The following is a 23,161-nucleotide window of genomic DNA, read 5'->3' on the forward strand; positions in this document are numbered from 1 at the left end:
TAAACTAGAATGAAAGAAGGATGTCCGCTTAAGTACCCCTTGCAACTCTAGATGATGAAAATTCTCCTTAACCAATAATCTTACAGCGACTTTTTAGAACCTAGGACAAGACCTCGAGAACTTCAAATCCCTTTGCAAATCAGAAATTTAAACCTTTAAAGCTATCCAACACTTACCCACAAAGAAAAATCAAACTTCCATATGCATCCCTTCACCCAACAAAATCACTTAAGTCTGATATAAAGAATGCAGTCCCAAATGGAGAAAAAAATTAGACCTTCTCATAAATCGCCCATGTCACATAAATCAGATCTACCTTAAAAAAATGCTAAGAGTGGAAAGTTCTACCCTCAAATCACTTTGTCCAAGCATGGAAAGTCTCCAATTTGCCCACAAATATCACCTAGGGCACAAATTGCAACCCACTAAAGGAGAAAAAATCACCAAATACTGCAAAAAACTGCCCTCTTGAGAAATCGCCAAGCACCAAAAATGGCTAAAAGCAAGCAAAATCGCCCAACAAATGCAAGAAAACTGCCTTCCACAAAATCACCAAGTACCAAAAAATCTGCTCCCAAGAGAAATTCTCCAAAGCAATGAGAAAATCTGCCTTGAAACTTAATCTTCAAATACAAAAAATTTGCTCCTTAGGAGAAATTTGCCAAAGCATGGAGAGGAGAAATGAAGTGTGTGGAAGAAATGGGAGAGAGGCCTCCTCTTATACCCAATTTCTTACTTCCTCTAAGCTAGCTGACTTGGTTCTGGAGGAGACAAAAAAAAAAAAAAAAAAAAATTAAATCAAAGTCATGGCTCGTAATTAAATACCTAGCTCAAAATTTAATTTTTCCAAAAGGAAAATTGCACTTTTAAATTGCCATTTAGCTCCAAATTGCAAAAATAAATTAAATAATGCCTTGAGGGTGTTAAATATTTCCATTTAATGAGGGTTTAGTAATTAATACGTCATTAAATTTGGATTTTAGCTAACGAAAAGCCATTTTTTCCAACATTAAATTACCAATTTCGTTAAAGGCAAAAAGCTTTCAAGGCAATTTTAATCTATTAAAGCCATTTTTTTGCAATTTCTCTCTAAATCGATTTTGCTATGCCAATAAAAATAAAATAAAATTGCATCTAGAACCAAAAATTGATTTTTTGCAATTTAGCCCCATTTCAACAAAATTAAAATTTTCACCAAAGAAAAATTTGAGATTTTCCAAAACTTAAGTCTAGCAAAATTTTTTCTTTTGAAAGATTTTTTAAATTTATGCATTTATATCCAAATTTTCAAAATAAAACATCTAAGTACAAATTTGCAATTTTGTCCTACCAAATATTGCTCTTTAAAATTTTGTTCGGTCTAAAGATGAAATTAGTTCCTTTGGAAAATCAAGCAGAGTCGGGTGAAAATAAGCTAAGCCTCAACACATTTTTCCTGAAGGTGCCAAGGCATGAAATTTTCAAAACTCAAAAATTTTGGGCAATCCAAAATTTGCTGAGGCAATTAAAAAAAAGGTGGGGGTCCCCAAAATTTTGGGGCGATGGTGTGAAAACCTCACAATAGGTTTATGAATAATGTATGTTAATTGCGATGTTTCTTTCCGCATGTTCTTTTATATGTTGTTATGGTTTAGATGGATAGATGTTCCTCTTTCTTATTTCATGGCATCTTGTTGTTTATGCACTCGAGTGTTCATTCCTCGATCTACATGGATCCAGTACTCCCTAGTATGGAGGAAATCTTCTTTCTAACTTTTTATTTCATGTTTTTTTGGCTTGCTATTTTGTATCCTCTTGCAAAATTGCATTTTGGCACGCGAGAATGTAAAAGGTCGCATGGTGTGTTGGGTTTCCTTGTGTGGCTTATAGTGCATCCTCACATGAAACCCAACACTAGTTTGGGGTGTTTTGGTTGTTGGGCCAAGCAAGTCCTCATGTGAAAGAGAAGATCCTTGCATGGCTTGTTGTACATCCTCCCACAGAGGAGCACTTTCTCATGCAAAAATTTGTCAGCTATGTTTCCTCATGCAAAAAACAAGGGGCACCTCCACTGGTTTTCGGAGAAATTAATTTGGTGTTTTAAGTACCCTTTGGGTTTACTTAATTTCCCATGCTTCGACATATCTAAGATGTTTTTTTTTGTTGTCATCTTTGGTATTCTTTTCTTTGTTTGAGTGTGTTAGGTTGGTAGTAGCATTTGGAGATTTGCTAGTGGGCAAGATTGTGGTTAAGTCTTCTATTGAAATCTTTGTGATCCTTGTATGTTGAGTGTTTTGTACATCCATACTTATATAAATTTTTTTAAAAATCTTGACTTGTATTGAATCCTTGTTCCAAGGATCTGCAGGCGGGGTATTACAACATCAAACCCCCAATGGACATAATATATATATTTATACTAAATAATCTCACATGACTATATCTATATTAATATCTACTAGCACTTGCACCAAAAGGATGTGCAATAGTTAAGTCAATAGTAATATGTAATTTAAATGATATATTAGATGGTATTAGTGACAATTTTTTGAGACGCAATAAGTGATTAAATTGTAGATGACCTTTTCATTTAGAGAAATGGTTCATCAAGATTATATTTAGCGCTTTCTCCGTGATAGATGAGTTGGATGCCTCTTTATTAGAAACTAATTTTTTCTACCTAATAATATTCAATTATACTCAATCATTATCAAATTTCATCTTTGTTCATGTGAACTATGATTATTGTACTTAATTGTGCATTTTTTCTTTGAAATTTGTATTCAAAACATTTGTGATTAATTTTTTTTTAAAATTAGAGTTTGCATATTTGACATAGAATCTTTTAAAAAATTATATGGATTTTAATAATAATAATGTTTGATTTTGCAATACCCTTCATAATCAACTTGTTAATATGAGATTCCATTGTCCAAAACATATCAATATGCCTGTAATGAAAGAATTGGAACTGAAAAAAATGTGCAACAAAAGATGCTTATGCATTTTGTTTTGAGAGGATGTGTACAATTGGAAAGCAAGTTGTTTAAGAATTGTAAATAGAATATGAAAGTTTGACATTTTAAGATGGTTCAATCTTTATTATTCACTTTTTGTCAATTTTTTTGGTAACCCATTGTATTCATAACATTGCAAATAAATGTTAGGCAACAACCTACAACACAACATTTTTAGCTTAGGAATTAAGCTAAGCTATAGTATGTTTGTGATGTTTAAGCCATCCAATGGTTTGAAGGAGTTAATACATGGAAAATGATCCTATCTGAAGAATACTTTTGTTTTGAGAAATCTTATTTGTGGTGCTTTAAGGTTTTGACACAAGGTAGGGGCATGTAGTAGAAAGTAGAATTTGGAATGAGATGATAAAGAGGTGGATGAAGCTGACGATCTAGTTAGAATTTAGGATGCTGTTGGTATAGAATACCTAATGATCATTAGGTCAAATTTTGGGGGGCATATTGTCAAGATTGTAGCTTGAAATGACTCTCTTAGAAAATGTATAAAAGTTTAGGATGTGTACAATACGCTGGAAGGACATGGAAATTTTTTCGATAAGGCCTTACCCTAAAAAACTTTGTTGAATGGATTGACATTTGAAGATTGTAAATTTTTTGGAAAACTTAAATATTGTTGTCATGAAAGATTCCCGCAACCTTCTTGGGGATTGCCTATGAAGATATATTTAAAGTCCATGAATTATTTTAATTTTTCATTTGCGACTCTTCATTTCCTAGAAAAAAATAGCTATAAAGTATGCAAGAATGGCCATCTAGATGTAAAAATCAGAGATATTTTGTGGCAAAACAACTCTTCTCGGTGATTGCATTCCTTTTAGGGTGTTTTTTAGTGGTGAATATTTGTAATTTTGTGAATTTCAAAAAAAATTTGCTAGTAATTTGGCTAATAATTTAAGATATAATGCAACATAAATCGCTACATTTTTATTAAGTTTAGTTTTAAAATATTTAAAATCGCTGAATAATTTATTTTATTAAAAAATTTTAAACTCAAAGATTTACCACAATATTCGATACATGATTAGATTTGATTCACCTAAATATTATATATTATCAAAGAAATTAGAATTAATTCACCAATAATTATCATAATTATTCGTTACTTTAGGGATATATTACCTATTTTTAGTTTTCACTATTGATTTAAATTATAATTTAATTATCCTCATAATTTCCATGAGTTAAAACAAAATCAATTTTGATTTGTAATATTCCATGATGATTAGCGAACTTCCAATTATTATTGAGATTCACTAATATTTTCTACTCAAAAATTATGATTCCAAAATAATCGCCACTATAAATAATATTTAAAATTAAAAAAATTGACAGATTCATCGATAAAAATAATCTGGTTTTTCAAAATAATGAAAGATTCTCCAATAATTTATATCTTTTTTTTGGAATGGAGTTTGTTAAAGTTTACCTGACACCTTTTAAAAGATGCAAAAATGATTGTCAAATGACCTTTCAGATTCCAGGTTGATCTATTTAATTTTCTATTTTTGGATTGTTCATTTCTTGTTAAAGAGTGCCATGAAGGAATAGCCATTTGAATAAAAAATCAAAGAGCATTTATGTTGGAACAAATCCCTTCCTAAAGGTCTTCCTTTTGTTGTGCAGCTTGAGGTTTTGCTGCTTCTTCCAAGTGATTCATTTTTACCTTGGATTCAAAGTTCTCGCTTACTAATTTTTTACATAGACTTCGATTCATTGAAAGCATTTTAATAGCAAGATTGTGCCGCTTCAAAATGCCTCATCCTAGATAGAGAGATAGATCGACGTGTTACCAGCCCAGAAGAATTTGTTCTATTTAGTTGAATCAAGGGAAAGTGCCTAACCCAACTAGTTTGGTAATTGAATGCATCCCTCTGTAGAGGTAAGAAAAGTAATATACTCTATAATTTTCCTTAGTGTCACACTGAGACCGAATGACCCAAAAACGTTTAAACTCCGCCTAAATAATTTTTGGTAATCATGAACATAAGTCGGCTTATTTATGAACATAACTCTAGAAAAATTTGTCAAAGCTTTGCTGTATTCTCAAACAAATGAATAAAGGAAGAGGCAACATGGTGGATTTCCTGCAGACATTCTTTGAGAAGTTAGCCATGTGTTTTTCGATAGCCATGCTCATGCAATCCAAACTATTTTCCCTCTACCAAACTTTAGTCATTACTCTTCTCCAAATCAACGACGTTCTCAACTAGATTCTTTGTGCTAGTGTTTGTCTTGTATTGCAAACCCTCATAGTATCCAAGATTGCTTGACAAACAATTAGACTCTTCCCCAATTTATTTGTTTTTTAGCGCCATAAATTTTCCAGCATATTTTGTTCTAGTATGAGATATCATGCCATCGTCCAAAGTCTCCCATATAATATTGTATCGGCTAATTAGTTGATGAATCTACACTTACGCACTTTGATTAGCTAATTAGAGTTTAATTTGTTAGTACCCATACATGGTGGAAATCTTATGTATCAATACTATCAACTATAGAGTGCCAAGAAAGACCTTAAAGTACTGTTGGGTGGATATTTTGCAACCCAAAGTTTGTTTAAATTCAATCGCAAAATAGGTAGACCAGCCAAAACATATGAGACAAAGTCTCTCCTACCTTAAAGGGAAGGCTCTCCCTTCTCACCGTTACTTGGATAAATTCAAGGGAAGCAAGAAGTTGGGAGATTTTTGTAAGAGATGTTACTAATATTCATTCTTCTTAACCTTCAAGAAAGAATCCCCTTATCCGTAGAGTGAGTAATGAGCAAGATTAGATCTTTAAACTACACTTCTATCTAATAGCTAAAAATGGTGATACCAATAAACCAACACCAACTCAAAGGCTAATTAAAAGTGTACTGGTTTGGCTCTAAGTCCTGTTTGTCTAATGTATTAAAAAAATCACTACCATCGAGGCGCAAACAAAGACTTCTAGAAGTAGATGATTTCTATTACATAACTTATTTATAGTTTTAATCTATTCTATAAGAAAAACCTCTACCATTGGGGTGTAAAGACTTCCAGATCTAAGTGAATTCTATCTATTTTTCAAGAATTTAAGATGGTAATACAAGCTACAGTTGAAGCTTCTAGTCTATGTATCACCACAATCACTCCCATTTAAAGCTTTGGCTCTGATTACTTCTTAACTACTATGCTCTATTGTTGAACACACATAATAACATAAATCAAAGATAATAAACACACATTATAGTCAAAACTTCTAATTTTCTCTATCACAATTGCTTCCAGTCAAAGCTTCAAATCTAATTGCTTCTTTTATTCACTTTTCTTCTAAGTTGGAATTGCACAATCAAAGTTATGTTTGCACAAGTTCATCAAAGCTTTGTTGCATACAACAAAAGATAATTTTTACAATGAGAGAGACACTTCTCTAATAGTAAAAGAAGTGAGAGAAAGGAGGAAAAAGTGCCAGCAACTCAACCACTTTGACCCAGTAAAACTAGGTGAGAAGAATGGAGACCAAATGAATTACTACTTCTTTTGATTTAGGGCCCGCCTTCTTTACTAGATACCTTTATTCTTTGTAGTAATTCTGGCATATCTTGACTTGCTGCAACATGATTATTTCAATGAGATTGAATCTATTAAAGATTTGAGATTTTGAGTGTGGATGACGGGTCTATGAATGAAAAAGGTGTTTTGAGTATTGATTAGATACTCATGTAACACATATGATGTCTGAAAATGAATTGGAAAGCATATGTATTTGAGCGAAAAGGGCCAAAATCAGATTCTAGAGGATGGATTGCATGTGGACGAAGATGAGTTTTTGTGGGCATAGACAAGAATGCAAGTTGGGATGCATATGGATGTGTTCAAATGACGACTTTGATGTTTAAAAGTGTGACCTTTTACCAAAATCGGGTTCTCTAGACATAATTATATGTGGTAATTATATGTAGTAATTACCTGAGGTACACGTAATCGAGTTCAGAGGATGTAATTGCATATGTAGGAAGATGGATGTGATGTGTAATAACATGAATAGATGAAAGGTGAAAGGATGTGGATGCACTTGTATTCTTGAGTAGGATTCTTCAACTCTCTTAAAAAAAAGGAAACCAAAACAAGCAAGCAAAACAAAAGCAAACCTTTATTTGGCTCAAACTTTGACAAACTTCTAATGTTTCTTTACATGTAATGTCATTTTTTTGGAGTGTGGGAGGATTTTAAAGCAATTGCAATAAGAAAATTTTAATTTATTTAAAGAAAAATTGCAACATATATGACATGCTTTTGAACAAATGGACAAAAATAAGCCAAAAAATGCAACATAAGAGCAAAACAAGCAAGAAATATAAGCAAATTTGAAATCTTCTACTTACTGGGAGCTCAATGAGCCAAACATCAAGGAAAGAGAAGTTGAAATGAACAAGTCTTCTCCAAAATCTAGTTCTCTAAGTGCAAATGCATGCAACAACTAACAACCTTTGAAAAGTTCAAACTTTCAATGCAAGATCAAAATGTTTGTTCCAATCTTCTTTCTTCCCATGTTTTTGGTGGAAATCGGATTTGGGAATCCTAATAACATGTGCATTTTGACTTGCAATATCCAAAATGTGGTCTCCAAACTTACATACATGCAAAACATCTTTGCAAAATATATGTATTTGAGCATTTGGATGCAAAAATGTGCCCTAGAAATGCACTAAATGGAGGCATTTTTTCTTTCTTTGGCAAAAAATGTGGTTTCCGAATATATTTACATACATTCAAACTCCAAAACGCCTTCTCCAAATGCAAACACATGGGCTGGAAATGCAATTTTCTTGGTGTTTTTGGTCAAAACGTGGCCAATTTAACAGAGTGGAAAATTGTTAAATTTTGCCATTTTTAAGAAGTGAGCTGTAAAATGGATGGTGGTTGAAAAAAGCATATGAACATAGGAAACTTGTATAAGTAATGCATTTAAAAAATATTCTTGTAACTTTGTAGAGTTGATTTTTCTATTTTGGTGAAGATTTGTAACTTTTCGGTTGAGGACACAAAATGGAATAATGCACAAGGCAAAAAGAAATAAATATTTTGATTTTTATTAATTTTTTAGAGGGAATCTACAGTAGATGGTCATTCTATCTTGTGAGATATAAAAAAATGAAATCTATTGCCATTGGGGAGCCGGGGAAGATTGCTTTTCATTGACTTTCTAGCTTGGCTAGTTTGGCAATTTGTGGAGAAGAGAAAGGAGAGATTGAACCGAGTTGGGAATTGGTTTCTTGAGGTTGGATACAAGGTATTTTTCTCAATTTTTGCATGTCTGGAGCAGCAAATAGTTTGAGACTTTGTTTGTGTATTTTTCTTTAGGTTACAACTTATTTCAGTAGTTTTTGCTTGCAATTTGGTACTGCCTATGAGCACGTTGGAATCTTGAATGTATGAATGCATAATGGATGTAAACTTCAGATTCTAAAAGAGGATTTCATGCTGTACTCAGTCCTTTGAGGCTAATTTAAAAGTGTATTTCAGATTCAGTTGTTGATGTGGGAAGTTGTGTGTATTTTCAAGTTGTTTTGAATTTCTTTGAGAAGTGTTGTAAGGGTTTTGAGAGGGATTTTGGATTTATCCAATCCTCCTTCATTAGGCTTCATGCTTATATGGAATTATTACAAAATATGGAACACAATATTTGGAAACAAAATATTTAATCTATTATTAATATCTAAAATTTAATAAATTCAAATATATAATTTATTATAACTTAATTAAATAGCTTAAGTTTACAATAACATTATTTTATTTTTAATAATTATAATTTATTTTGTATAATATAAAAAACAAAATAATATAAGGAAATTTTGATGATGACATTTTTTTCAAAATTTCCCCCTTGTCAAAATTGATTCGAACTCAATCGTCGTTGAACTTGAACTCGAATTGGAACCGTATGACATAGGATTTGAACTTTAGATTTTTGTCAACATGCTTGTTAAATTGTTGAATATTTAATATATAATATACATGATTCATTTAGTGACTTGAACAAAATTTAAATGTCTATTTTTAACTTTTCAATGGACTATTGTTACATTGTTTACATGTTGAAATTCACATGGTTTAGGGGTGGGTGATTATCACAAAACAACACATAGTGCTTTTATGGCCTTTGTGGATGTTGATGAATGATGAAGGTGCACCCAAATTCATAATTAAATTTAAATAATCTTTAATTTGATCATCAATAAACTTGTCACACATATATGAATAAGTAGATAGCGATGAGCTTCATTCATATAAATCAAACAATTTATTAGGTATATGGATCCATTTTTCAACATTTACTGTTTGGGCATAATTATATTATCACTATAATAATTTCTCTATAAATGATGCCATGCAAGTCACTGATTTTAATTTTGGTTAACAATAATCTTACTTTTTCATTAGATTAGCTTTTGTTGCAACTATATACTTCCCTAGTTGTCATATTGAGCTTAAAGTAAAATCTCTTTGGTTTCCTTTGTTAAATGCTTTGTTAGCTAGGTTGGTATGAACTGTTATTTTTTTAGAGCATATCATTATATTTTTTTTCGTTCTTAATAGTTTTGATTTGAATGAGTATTTTCACTAATCATTATCCTTTCCTTGGAAATACCACTTACATTTATGACATAATCCTCCTAGTTTGAGTTGATATTATCTTATAGGGAACTAATAACAAAGGGAAATATTGCAATATTTTTTTGACAAATTATTGTGAACGATGGTAGTAATACTTGTGTATTCTAGTGTTCTAACTTGCCCTTTGATACACGCTTGTAGGTGGAGGAGTTCAAGAAAGTTTAAAGGAAAATTTGGTTGTAGCGACTAAGAAAGGGAGGGTTGTTTTGGATAGGTGGCTTCCAGAGGATATAAAGTCACAATATCATGTTTTATAGATAGTAAGTGAACAATACCCTTTTTCTCCAAATGCATTATTCACAAAATCACAGTCACAATACATTTCCTCATAATTGCATATTAAATATCTATAACTGTATTTGTAATGTTTGCATCAACGTTACAAGTCTCATACTCGGCTAGACGAGATTAAGCTCTGACTCTAATTTGGCCAATCGAAAAACCCAAGAAATTCAAAAATTTTAAACAATTTATAGTTTTTTCATGTATCATTTAGTTAATTAACATCTAATGCACAATAGAAGCTATTTTGCACCCATACACAACTTTGCATAGATCACAGAAGTATAACTGCAAATTTTTAAAGGAAATTAGTTAATGTTAAACTAAATAACATAATAGAAATATAGTGTCACTGTCAAATGTCTACAACATTCATAGAGTATGAAATTCATGGAATCTAAAGCTCAAAACATATATTAAAATAAAGGCTCATAGTAACCTATGTCCTACAAGTACGCATAAGATAGGTCATAGAAGACTCTAAAGCCATCATCTCTCCTTGTGTTTGAGGTTGAACCTCAATGACATGCTCATCCTCCTCATTGTCATTGTCATCCTCATAATCCTCATCATCAATTTTGGATACATCACTCTCAACTTCAAGGTCATGCTCTGCGTTTCCTCATGCTTTAGCCTCCTCCATTACCAGCCCTACTGTGTCTGCCTCTTGATCCATTTGATCTACTCACTCCAAGTCTTCATCATTGAAGACAAGATCATCAATCTTAGCATTTCAACCTACTTGTGGACCAACCTTCTCTACTACAATAGGTGATGTGTTAGTGCCCAAGATTTGTTTTTGGTGAAGGTGAAGGCTGTAGTGATCAAACACAAGATCATTCAACTTCTTCACTACCAATCTGTTGCACTTCTTGGAGTGTATATGCGCAAAAAAACTCTAATTGCATTCTCTTCTTGAAGCACTAGATGGCTGACTCAAGATACAAATTACTATACTCTGTAGATTTGACACCTTAGTTTAAACATCTTCCACCATGCATCTAAAACAAGAAAATTTTAAATCAATACTATATCTTTAAATTTATCAATCTAAAGTGGTAATAAAATTAGAAATTACAATTTAGAATAATAGATTTTTGCTAGGCATCAGTTCTTTTTGATTTTTTTTGTATAGCCCTAGTGCAAATAAGTCTCCTTGTACTTTCTTATACATTTATATCTTACAGATTATAACTGTTTCATCGGCTGGCATTTTCTCTATAACATCATAGAACCCACTCCACACCTCATCATCAACCTTGAAACTTGGGTTGAATTGGAATGCATGGTTAAGGAAGTGGATAGCTGCATGTATAGACATATAAGGTAGATTGTACCATCGCCTATCAATGAAAACCCATATGGGACCATGTTTATCTCGATTCCCTACATAAAAGCTTGAATGATCTCTTTCACCCTATGTATGACCTCAATAAATGTATTTCATTAAGAGCTTCTCTCCATCAACAATACATAGGAGAACAATAAGAGGCTCCATGAACTGTAATCATTGTTATAGGTGAAACATTAAGCTTTAAATTTTAAGTTTTTCTTTTAAAAATGAACAATGAACATAAGCAAATGTTTAACAAAAATGATGAAATGAAATGGAAATGAGGACAAGAAAGAAAATTACCTCCACAATCTCCTTGGACGGTTGCCAAAAGCCACTTTCATAAAAACCCTGATCAACTCTCTCAACCCCTACATTGGTCTTTGCATATGATGATCTTATCCACTCCTTACATAGAAACATGCCTTTCAAACCGACCTTTAACTTAAGCAAGGATTGCAACGTGATAATTTTCTTTTGCAAATCTAGTGACCCTTGAATGAGACAACTCTTTTTTCTTTGTGTATTACGTCATAAGGTTGAGGACCCAAGTATGATTATATATGAATTTATAAATATTCCTTCCTTGGTCTGCACATGTTTTTATCAAAAAAAATTTATCAAGATCCTCCAACACGAGGTCAATGCAATGAGCAACACAAGGGGTCCAAAACAAGCGGTGGCGCCTCTTCGTAAGAAATTTACCTGCCGTAACATAATTTGCTGCATTGTCTAAGACTATTTGCACCACATTCTCCTCATCCACCTCCTTTGACACTTCATTAACTCACAAAGATACTCTACTCTTTTTGTTGTCCCTAAGGCATCAATTGATTTCAAAAACACTATGGAACTTGAAAAAAAATAAAGAAATTTACTACAATGATCAATCATGATTCATAATGTAAGTCTTATGGGTTAAAAACTTAATCAATACTTGAATACTAGTGAGTACTATAGTACTGCTACTAACTTCTAACTTTCTAAGTACAAGTTTGAATATCTACAATTGCTTGATGAGAAGACAAGAAGATTTGGTAATGTTCTATTTCTTCTGTTAGTCCAACTATTGGTCATGATGATGCAACCTTTCGTCCTCCACACCTCACACTACTCCTCAGTTTCAAACTTTTACATCAGCCAACTATCGGGTTAAAAATATGACCTTTTAACTCCTCGTTGTTAGGAGTTTTCGACCTTGGACCACAAACTATAAAATCTATCACAATTTTCCAATAAGGAGACTTAAAACAATTAAGTAAACAAATAATTATACTTATTAAGTTACTATTATATTACTAATAAGTTTTAAATCAAATTAAATAAACAAAATAAGCATATTCTTGAGTCTTGATAGCAAGAGAAGTAAGACATGGAAATTAAAATTTAAAATAATAACTTACTGCATTAAATGGAAGGTGGTTGTAAAGATAGAATTCTCCAAGTTCCTTTTTTCCTTGCTCATGCTTCTCCTTATTTCAACCCATGGCCTTAAGCAATGGATGTGCACCTAGAGTTGTGCGTAGAAGAAAGATAGAATCTAGTGGATTTTTGCTTACAAACATGAGGCCCAGTCCTCACACCCATAGAAGTAGCAACGATAGTAGTAGATGGAATAGGAGAACGATAAGTTGAAGAGCCCTGACTAGCTAAGTATGCTATTTCTTCGTGTTTCTTTTTTCTTAATTCTTTTTTCTCTTGAGATGCCTCTAAAAGAGATATTTCAATCTTGGGGTGCTGCTTTGCATTGTTTAGCATCACACCTTAGTTTATTTTGAAGGTGATATTTCAAACTATTAATGCCTCCCCAGTAATATGTTAACATACAGTGCCATTATGTAACAACTCCTTTTTGTGGCTAGGGATGACATGTTTCCAAGCCTTATCCCTTGATATTAGAATAGGGTTTGCACTAGGGTTAGATTTAGGCCCAGATCCACTACTCTCGGGCTGAGGCATGATGTTGTTGTAGCTGCAATATATCATAAGTAATAAAAAAAGCATCTACAATGTAGAAAATCAAATATAAAAATACTAGGGCTTCTTACTTTTCAAGTTTTTCATCAACAGAAAATGGAACAATTTAAAATCTAAAACAAATGTAAACAAATAAAGATTCATAAATATAAAAAAATTACAAAACAACACAAAGAAATGTAACTTCTTCAAATTTTCTCTTAAAATGGAAATGCAACTCATGTTTGTAGAAGCCTCCTCCAAATGCTTCTGTAAGTCCTCTCCATGGTTAGATGCAAGTTACAAACTAGCACAAGCAATCAGCAATTGATATATGAGAGCCAAGTGATTTGCTAATCTATTTTGTAAAACCCCAATAGTCTTCTCTCAAGCCCTTTTTCTCTTTTGTTTGTGTGTGCAAGTGATAGAATGACCTTTCTAAGTCTTAGACTTAGCATGCATACCCAAAAAAAAAATTAAAAAATTTAAAATTATTATTTTTGCACTCTTTTTTGCCTAAAGAGGCCACAAGCCTCTGGAAGGTTGCCTCACAAGATTTGTCCAGCCCTGTAAGGCTGATTTGTATAGATTTGCATATATCTGTGTGTGTGTGTGTGTGTGTGTGTGTGTGTGTAGTGTAGTTTTCCTTGAAAGTGTAATGTTAGCTATATACTGAATGCATCAATTACTATAGAGCTTTCCCTGCAAGAGTTTCCTCATTGGAATTGTTTATGAAGGTTCTTGTTGACATTTCTGACTAAAATAGGCAAATATCAATGGAGCAGCTATCATCTACATAGATGTTTCTTACCATTATCTAAGAAGGAAATCTACAAATATTCAGACTATTTATTGTTGTTGCCTACTGACTTTTGAAAGGGGTAGCTATAACTATGAAGATATTTCAATTCTCTTAATATTTTTTTTCATAACTATGTTGTAGTGCCTAAACATGGAAAGAAGTTGTTAGAGACCTTATGGAACATCTAATATTGGTCCTCTTGAGGATTATTTCCTGCAAAATGCAATATTCACAAGGAAGCTGTAGGGTGTGGGATATTCACAAGGAGTGTAATTTTTTATTTTGAACAAAGGAGAATTATGTATGCTCTTTTGGTGTAGAAAGGTTAAGATTCAACGAATATTCATAAAAGAGTATGCACATTAAAAATAAAAACAAATATTCATAAAGAGTATGTTGCCTAGATGAGTGCGCATAAAACTGTATGATACTTTGGAAAACATGAGCAATTGTCCTAGCTTGTAACGTAGCTTTTAATGCATAATTAAAATTCGATTCCTAGTCCCATTCAATTTCTACCGTCATCAGAACTTAAAGAAAATCAATTTCCCAGAAAGGGTTTGGGCTTCATAGTGAGTTCTAGATCAAATCTCTGCTGTTTAGTATTTCCATTGTTGCTGATTCCCCTATACTGAGCTGTACAACCTAGGTATAGATTGCTAGTTATTGTTCAACTGTAATCAAATCATATTATTTTGGTGTCCATGTAAGTTGTTAGTTGTAGTTAATCTATTATAAGCATTTCCTCTTATTTTCTTAAGCATTATATTTGAAGATCAGAAAAAGTTCAAAGAAATCAGAAAACAAGACAAATAAATTTAAAAATCATAAATAACAAACACCACAGGAAAACTAGATTTTCTCATCATACACTGGTCAAATTAAAAATCCAAATGCAGTTAGCTATTTTTCTTAGAATTCCTGTTGGAGATCTTTCATACAGTCATTAAAATTCTTTTGTTGGGTGTTCGAGTCAATTAGTGTTTTTATGGGAAAATTAAGGGTTTATTTTTGATACATTATGTCTAGTTGCCCTAATCTGAAATAATAACCATATCTTTGATGTACTGATATATTCAGGGGGACAATATTTATGATCCAATGCTGAATCAAACGAATGTTACTGAAAATAATAACAAGTTTTATGTTATTCAAGTTTTAGGTGCGCTCTTTATCCTTTTAAGATGCTTGAAAAAATCAAAAGAATTTTTAATTTTTATTTTTACATCTGTCTTAGTTTGTTTTGTCCTAAAGAAATTTCAGGGTGTTTTTATTTTAATTGGACAATGATAAGTGATGTTTTTCTTACTATCATCCTCAATAAATAGTTTTAAGTTTTTCTTCATTTTGAGTTTGAAAACGCTAATGAAAGTCACTTTTTCACTATAAGTTTTAAGCTAATAGCTATTGGAAGTTAGTGATATGCCAGAGTAGATTGGTATAGACTTTTCAATAATTCTTGCCTCAATTGCACTCCTTGTGGTTCACTTGAGCCAAATTTGTGCTGGGCAGTTTATGTTAGGTCTAGAATCATGTGTCCTTATAGAGATTTTTTTGTTAGTTTGTTAATATTTAATATTTTGATCAAAATCTTATAGATTTCATATGTATGAAACTAGTTTCTATTTTCCCCAACTCCTTTTCTACACATCTATCTTTTAGTTATTAGATATTCACATGCAAAGGGCTGCTTTACACAGTTGAAAAATTCTGCTCTGCCTGTACACACTCTTCCAATCAAGCATTCTAGTGCTCCATTTTTTTGAAATAAACATTTCCTTGTATATGAATAACTGAGAAATTAAATCCTCTCATGAACCATGCTGGATCAATTGTTTTGACGTGGCGACAATTGGGCTTGTTTGCATTGAGACATAAAGGTTGTCCCAAAGGAATTAAGGTGAATAATTTGAAAATTAATTGAAGAGTCTTATATGCATACTAGATGGATAAGATAGATAAGATAAGATACATTCAAAAGTGAAGGTGATTCTGATTTTCATTTGAATAATGTTGGATAGCTAGTAGAAATGATGATTAATGTATCATATAATGGACACAAAAATTCTTTGCAACTTTCATACGCAAGTTTGGAGAATTTGCACTTCGATTGTTGTTAGGGTTTTTAGTGTGGAGTTTGTGGATATTGAAAACAAATTAGTAATTACACAAACAAACAACAAAAATTATAAAATATAAGGACAACTCACAAAATAGAATAATAATCTGGCATTCATATAAAATCTGCATGTACAATATTCTTTACATTAGGGAGAACAATATCTGCCCCGTCAGCTTGCCTCCTCCCCCCTCCCCCTCTCGCTTATACCTCCTTTCACTTTAGTAAGAGTGAATGTGACCTCTTTGTTTGCTACCTCAGGTGGCTTCTTTCCCAAAATCCTTCTTCAATTCTTGGGATGCTTCGTCCATGTTTGATTCGCTTGCAACTATGCTGTGGGAGTTCGCCCTCTCCAATCCCCACTGCACCTCCTCCTTGTCCCATAGCTTCAAGAGTAAGAGCAGTTGCCCAAAACACCAATGGTTTGAGGAGGACTACAAGTTCTTTCACCACTCGATTTGCTTGTCCTTCTCCACCCTTCCTTCCTTATTCATCCAATTGAGGCTTGCCCACATTTGCTTTCTATGCCACAAGAGCAGTTGTTCTTCCTAATGCAGTGTAGATCCATCTGTGAAGCTCTTCTAGCATACCTTATTTATTTTCCACCCTTCCCCCTCCACCTTGTATCTCAGTTCCCTTGTTTCCCACACCTCTACTCTCTATGATATCCTTGACCAATCCACTCTCCACCTCACCCTCACCTCGTTGCCACCTCTTCACATTATCTAGCATCAATGAGGCTATAAGATGCATGAAAAGTATCAGGACAATAGACAAGGAGTGGTCCCAAGTAGAGAATTTCAAGCTTGGTATTACAGTTTTGGGCTCCTTCCTCATGTGCTCTCTAACATAGTGGTTTTAACTGACTCTCTCAACTCCTGGTCCCGACATATTATCTATTCAATCTATAAGTCTAGATCAATCTCGTACTTTGACAATGACATTACCATCATAGTTGGGCATATGTTTTCCAAACACTATGCTACCATGCTGAACAATATTCTATCCAGGGAGCTTGATCGATGACATTGCTAGGATATGGGGTTGACTAGTTTTACCTCGAATTTCTAGACCATGGGCTGCAATCTGACTCTGTGAACTATAATTTAGGTGGCTTGACATCATTTGACAAAAAATTGCTATTGTTTCATAGGCTCTTTCAGAAGGCTTTTGACTTTTTTCATTAGACAATTCTCTTCAAAAGACTTCAAGGCATTGAAATCTCGTAGACTCTCTTGAAAACTATTATGGGTTTGTTTGAGCGTGTTGCTGGTAGATTTAGGACTTCGCAAGGATTTTTAGATCCTATTCAAGTCACCATTGGTGTGAAGCAGAGCTTCTCTCTCATCCCCACTCGTTTGGGTATCTATACCAACAAGCTCGAGGCTTTCCTCCAGGATTTTGTGCTCCCAAGAGATGGTTGCTAATTACACCAGATTTTGATCTCTATTTTATTGTTTTTCGAGGATGTGGTTCATTTGACTTCTTCCTTGGAGGGGCTTCAACGACTTCTTGATGAGATGGCCTCCTATGATTCGCGATAACTAGTTGTGAAGTTGAGAAGACCTAGGTGATGGTCTTCAATTGCTTGACCTCACATCTCCATTTCTACTTTTAGGGCATTGAGGTTGAGATCAAATCTTCCTTTACTTACCAGAGGGTTAAGTTCTTCAAACCCTATTTTAGTATGAGATTGGAAATGTAGCCTTGGGTTAATAAAGGGCTCCATTCTTCAACTATGCTTGAGAGACAATGCTTCTGAAATCACTTTTAAGTTACTATGACACTGTTCTTTGTTCTTTTTCTTTCTTGCATGTTCTTTCCACGGACACTATTTGGTGCTCTTGCTACTAGTTGTTGTCTTGTACTCTTTCCAGTCCCTTAGACCTTTATGGTCTCTTATTGGACATTAATAAATTTATCTATCATATCTATCTGAAATTTGTGTACTCATCTCTCTTTCTCTCTCACACATAGACCCACATTTACACATTTACACATATATACCTATATATATCATATATGTATGTATGTATATATGCATACACGTGTGTGTGTTCTAGTAAAACCTTTTGAGAATGGTTTGTATAAAACTAAATCATAATTGATTATGTCTACAAATAATTAAATTAAACATAATTCTACTTTGAACAATTGAATTACTAATACAAACTATACTTATAAAGAAGTAAGTAATGCAATGATTATAATATACAAATGCACGTACACACGTAGATTCAATGAAATGCAATTTATAGGTAATTCCAAATGTATGCACATAACTATAGATGACTGGTATTCTAGATGCAAATGTTGACTATGCTAGTAATGATATAATTTCAATGCATACATTGCAAATGATTATAATCATTTTTTCTTTCCTTGTAAGTCTAGTTGTTAACAATGCTGTAATAGTTGAATACTAGCTTGAAGACGTATAGAAGTGATTATTGGTGATTGTTGAACTAAAAATATATTGATAAACCATGGCTTGTTAAATGACCAATAACTAGCAAGACTTTTGAGTACTTGTCAGTTAGATGAAGTTGCTAATAATTTTTGAAAACAAATCTCCCACAAGGAAATTGCTACAAAATTTGCTAATTGAATGAGTTAGATATAAGAAATGTTTGCTCAGTAGGATAAATGGTTGATAGATATGAGAATACAAAAATGAATCAAAACATGGATTTTTTTTTGGCTATTGGCTAGTAATGATATAATTTCAATGCATACACTGCAAATAATTATATTCATTTTTTCTTTTCTTGTAAGTCTAGTTGTTAACAATGCTGTAATAGTCGAATACTAGCTTGAAGACGTATAGAAGCGATTATTGGTGATTGTTGAACTAAAAATATATTGATAAACCATGACTTGTTAAATGACCAATAACTAGCAAGACTTTTGAGTACTCGTCAGTTAGATGAAGTTGCTAATAATTTGTGAAAACAAATCTCCCACAAGGCAATTGCTACAAAATTTTCTAATTGAATGAGTTAGATATAAGAAATGTTTGCTCAGTAGGATAAATGGTTAATAGATATGAGAATACAAAAATGAATCAAAACATGGATTTTTTTTTGGCTATCGGCTAGCATGTTGTAATTGACCCATTCTAGCCCTAATTTTGTAAGTGACAAAATGCTTGTATAAAATGGCTCAAGGTTAGGGATTTTATGATGTGTGACGATGATTTGGTAGCTTTTTGTGGCGATATTGAGTTGCAAGAGGTTTTAGATTGTAATTAGGTTAAAATCACTAGATAATAAGAATATTAGAGTCATCATTTGGTTGGCATAGCCTAGGGATTGGGTGAACCACGTTAAATCATTGTGTCTTGTGTTCTCTTTTGTGTGTTTTATTCTTTTCTGATATTGGTTATATTTTCTCGTAATTGTTCTTTTTGTCTCTCTATTCCTAACATTTTCTACAGGTGATAATAGTGCTTTTGCTCTTTTACGTGAATTTCTTCCTTAATAGCAACAAATCTATCTTCATGATTAATGTCTATGAAGTTTATCACTTTGAAATCAAACTCATCATCACTAGCATAAAAGCAATCTTTAGGGGTTTTTGACTTGTAAAGTTTTCTAGGTTTCACCTTCTTTACTCTTTTAGGACATTGATACAAAAAATGATCAAATTCTTTGCAACACCAACAAGAAAAATCTTTCTTACCTTTACATTCTTTCTTTATAATCAGTGAAAGAATTTCATTAATCTTCTTCTCTTCTTCACATATATCTGCCCATTATCTAGCAAAATTACTGCTAGTGTTTTCACTTTTGGTTAGTGCCCTTTTATCCTTATGTACATTAGTTCTAAAAGCAGTCTCAGATCTAGGTTAATTATACTTCAATCTCGATTGATATGCTTGCAACTTTCGAATCAAAGCCTATTAAAATTTGGCATAAGTGGTATAATTTCTTCAATATAACACCATGGTCTCATAAGCAGGAGTAAGTAATTTAAAAATCTTAAAACATACCTCATCTTCTATTATAGTTCCACCAAAACCTTTAATGCTTGCAACAATCTCAGTAATCCTTCGAGAAAATACTCTAATTTTGATTCATTTTCCTGCATTCTTGTATTCTCAAGCATTTTTTTCCAGTTCTGTAACCTAGACTTCTTTTTATGTACATCTCCTTCATAATTGCTTATAACCTTGTCCAAATATCATAAGCAAGATGTAGACCTTTTACCTCAACAAATTCATATTTTGGAAGTGCAAAGATTAGTGCTTCTCTACCATACACATTGTACATTACTTGTTCCTTCTACTCAGCAGTGCAAGAATCTAGATATTTTTCTTCCACCACATTCTTTTGAGTCTTTATAGCCATCCAATAGTCTATCCCCATGCATAGCAAGTGAGTCCTCATCTTGTCCTTCCAGTTGTCATAGTTCTCTCCATTGTTTACCATACTGGGTAAAGAAATCAATGCATACAGATAATAGATAAGAACAACAGAACTCCTACTATTCGCATATGCCAAAAACATTACATAGAAATGATTTACAATGACCCAAAAGGGTGTATAAATACTTTTCGAAGGGGTCCATCGGCTACATGAAAATTATTGAAGGGCCCGTCAGCTACCTAAAAAGAACCTTCCCGAAGGGACCCGTTGGCTGATCGTACTAGGTAAAGAAATCAACGCATACAGATAATAGATAGGAACAACAAAACTCCTCATATTATTCGCATATGACAAAGACATCACATACAGATGATTTACAATGACCCAAAAGGGTTTATAAATACTTTTCAAAGAACCTTCCCGAAGGGGTCCTTCGGCTACATGACAATTACTGAAGGGATCGTCAGCTACCTAAAAAGAACCTTCCCAAAGGGACCCATCGGCTGACACACACACAACAAGAACCTTCCCGAAGAACCCTGTCGGCTGATAGACAATTTTATCAACAACATCATCGCCCCCAAAAAAAAAAGTCATCTTCGGATGATAATACAACAAAACTCAAATAAAAAATAACCTAATTACATCAAAATGTTAATACTAAACAACAGGATGGGTACTTGGTGTAGTTGTCCACGCTCTCAACTCGTTCAGCTGATTCAGCATTAGTCTTCATCCGTCTACTTGTGTACCAAGTCCATTGGGCAATGACACCAAATGTTTACCGTAGTGGGTAAAGAAATCAACGAATACAGATAATAGACAAGAATAGAAGAACTCCTTATATTGTTCGCATATGCCAAAGACATTATATATAGATGATTTACAATGACCTAAAAGGGTGTATAAATGCTTTTCGAAGAACCTTCCAAAAGGGGTCCATCGGCTACATGACAATTACCAAAGGGCCCATTGACTACCTAAAAAGAACTTTCCTGAAGGGACCTATCGTTTGATACACACACAAAAAGAACCTTCCCGAAGGGCCCCGTTGGCTGATAGACAATTTTACAGACGACATCCATCAAGCTTCAGACTTTCCTTTCTGAATCCCATGGATCTCCTTAAGCTGCAAAGTTTCTTGATCAAGGACTTGATGCTTTTATACCAATTGTTTGAAAGTAAAGTCCATCAATATAATTGAAAGGGAGCGAGGGTGAATTAGTTGTATGCAAACTATAAGTTAAATCCAACTTAATAAATCCAAGTACAATAACCAATAATGTGCACAATGCCAAGATATGTCAACTATGGAAACTCTTGATCAAATAGAAAACCTCGGTGGGGATGGAACCCATAATATGATCTACTGATAGCGAAGTTCCTTGTGAAAGGATGTGACTTTGTTAGTAGCCAAATACAATACAATCAATACATATAGTTCCTGTTAGAAGATTCTAGCCCTGTTAGGATCAATAAGGAAGACATTTGAACCCACTATCCAAATTGATTCACCACTATTTTACAAAATAGTTTTCAGAATAAAAAATCTAATTAATTGCCAATATCCAAAGCCACTAACCAATCGTGCAACATAATTACCAATACAGTTCTCAAATCGGCATCATCATAATCTTCTACTTTTCTCTAATAAAATTCACATCCTTAGACCACATCTGCATCAATACAACACAATGTGATACATGCAACCCAAGGAAACAATCTTTCCTTTATACCTTTTCCTATAACTAATTTAGTCAGCCTTTTGGGCTTCCCAGATGTATAATTAATTATGTAGGACCTCATTAAGATATTACAATAAAGTTCCACATGCTACAACACACTTCACAACTTCCAAAATAAATCCCAATACAAGAGTTGACTGTTAGTGAACATATCACATGTTACACTTTGACGACCTCCATAGAGAAGTCTCTAGAATCTGGTAACATGAATATAGCATCACGAACATGTCTTCAACCATGATCTAAGCTTTCTCATCTTGATTCCATCTCGCTCATTAGATACAACTGAAATATCAACAACCTGTTTCTTGCACATTGACCTGCTACCAATCTTTACTAAATCAACTGGAACTAGTCCAATCCTTCATATTAATATATGCGAGCACAGATATAGCATCTGAAAATATTTCCAAATAGGAATCAAAGCTAGCATATTTAATCTGCCATATCCTATCCTCGCTCATCAAATCAACCTCTGCAATTTATAGAAACATTGTCTGACATAAACTCAAACACATATGTGTTGACATCAATGACAAAGCAGTCATTAGTGCAACACATAAACATCCAATCCAAGTGCCAACCACTCTCGTAATCCATACAATATCCCCTTGATCCTAGCAATTTCAACCTAGATATTTTACTTTTTGAAGTGGTTTATTCTTGGAAAGGGCTTGGACAAAATGATATATGTACCCACACATTACCTTTTTATATGAAGTCAACCTATGCAGCATTTATACAAGTAGTTACACAGGCCCCATTCATGGGAACAATTCAGTCCTTAAAACCATAAAAATGCATACTATATAGTATTACCTGTGAAGTTTTAAAGAACATAGCTTATGATTTTTTCTTGAAAACAGATGATGGTCACATTTTTAAATGTCTTTAGC

The 23,161-nt window shown here is 33.1% G+C and overlaps 1 pseudogene; it reads left to right on the forward strand.

Annotated features, from left to right (window-relative positions):
• LOC149570982 (poly [ADP-ribose] polymerase 2-like) overlaps positions 1–23,161 on the forward strand; it is a 91,114-nt pseudogene that overhangs the window by 40,796 nt on the left and 27,157 nt on the right.

This window comes from Cupressus sempervirens, chromosome 2 (genome assembly GCF_028749045.1).
Source record: "Cupressus sempervirens isolate cs-2001-9-10 chromosome 2, ASM2874904v1, whole genome shotgun sequence".
NCBI lineage: Eukaryota > Viridiplantae > Streptophyta > Pinopsida > Cupressales > Cupressaceae > Cupressus > Cupressus sempervirens.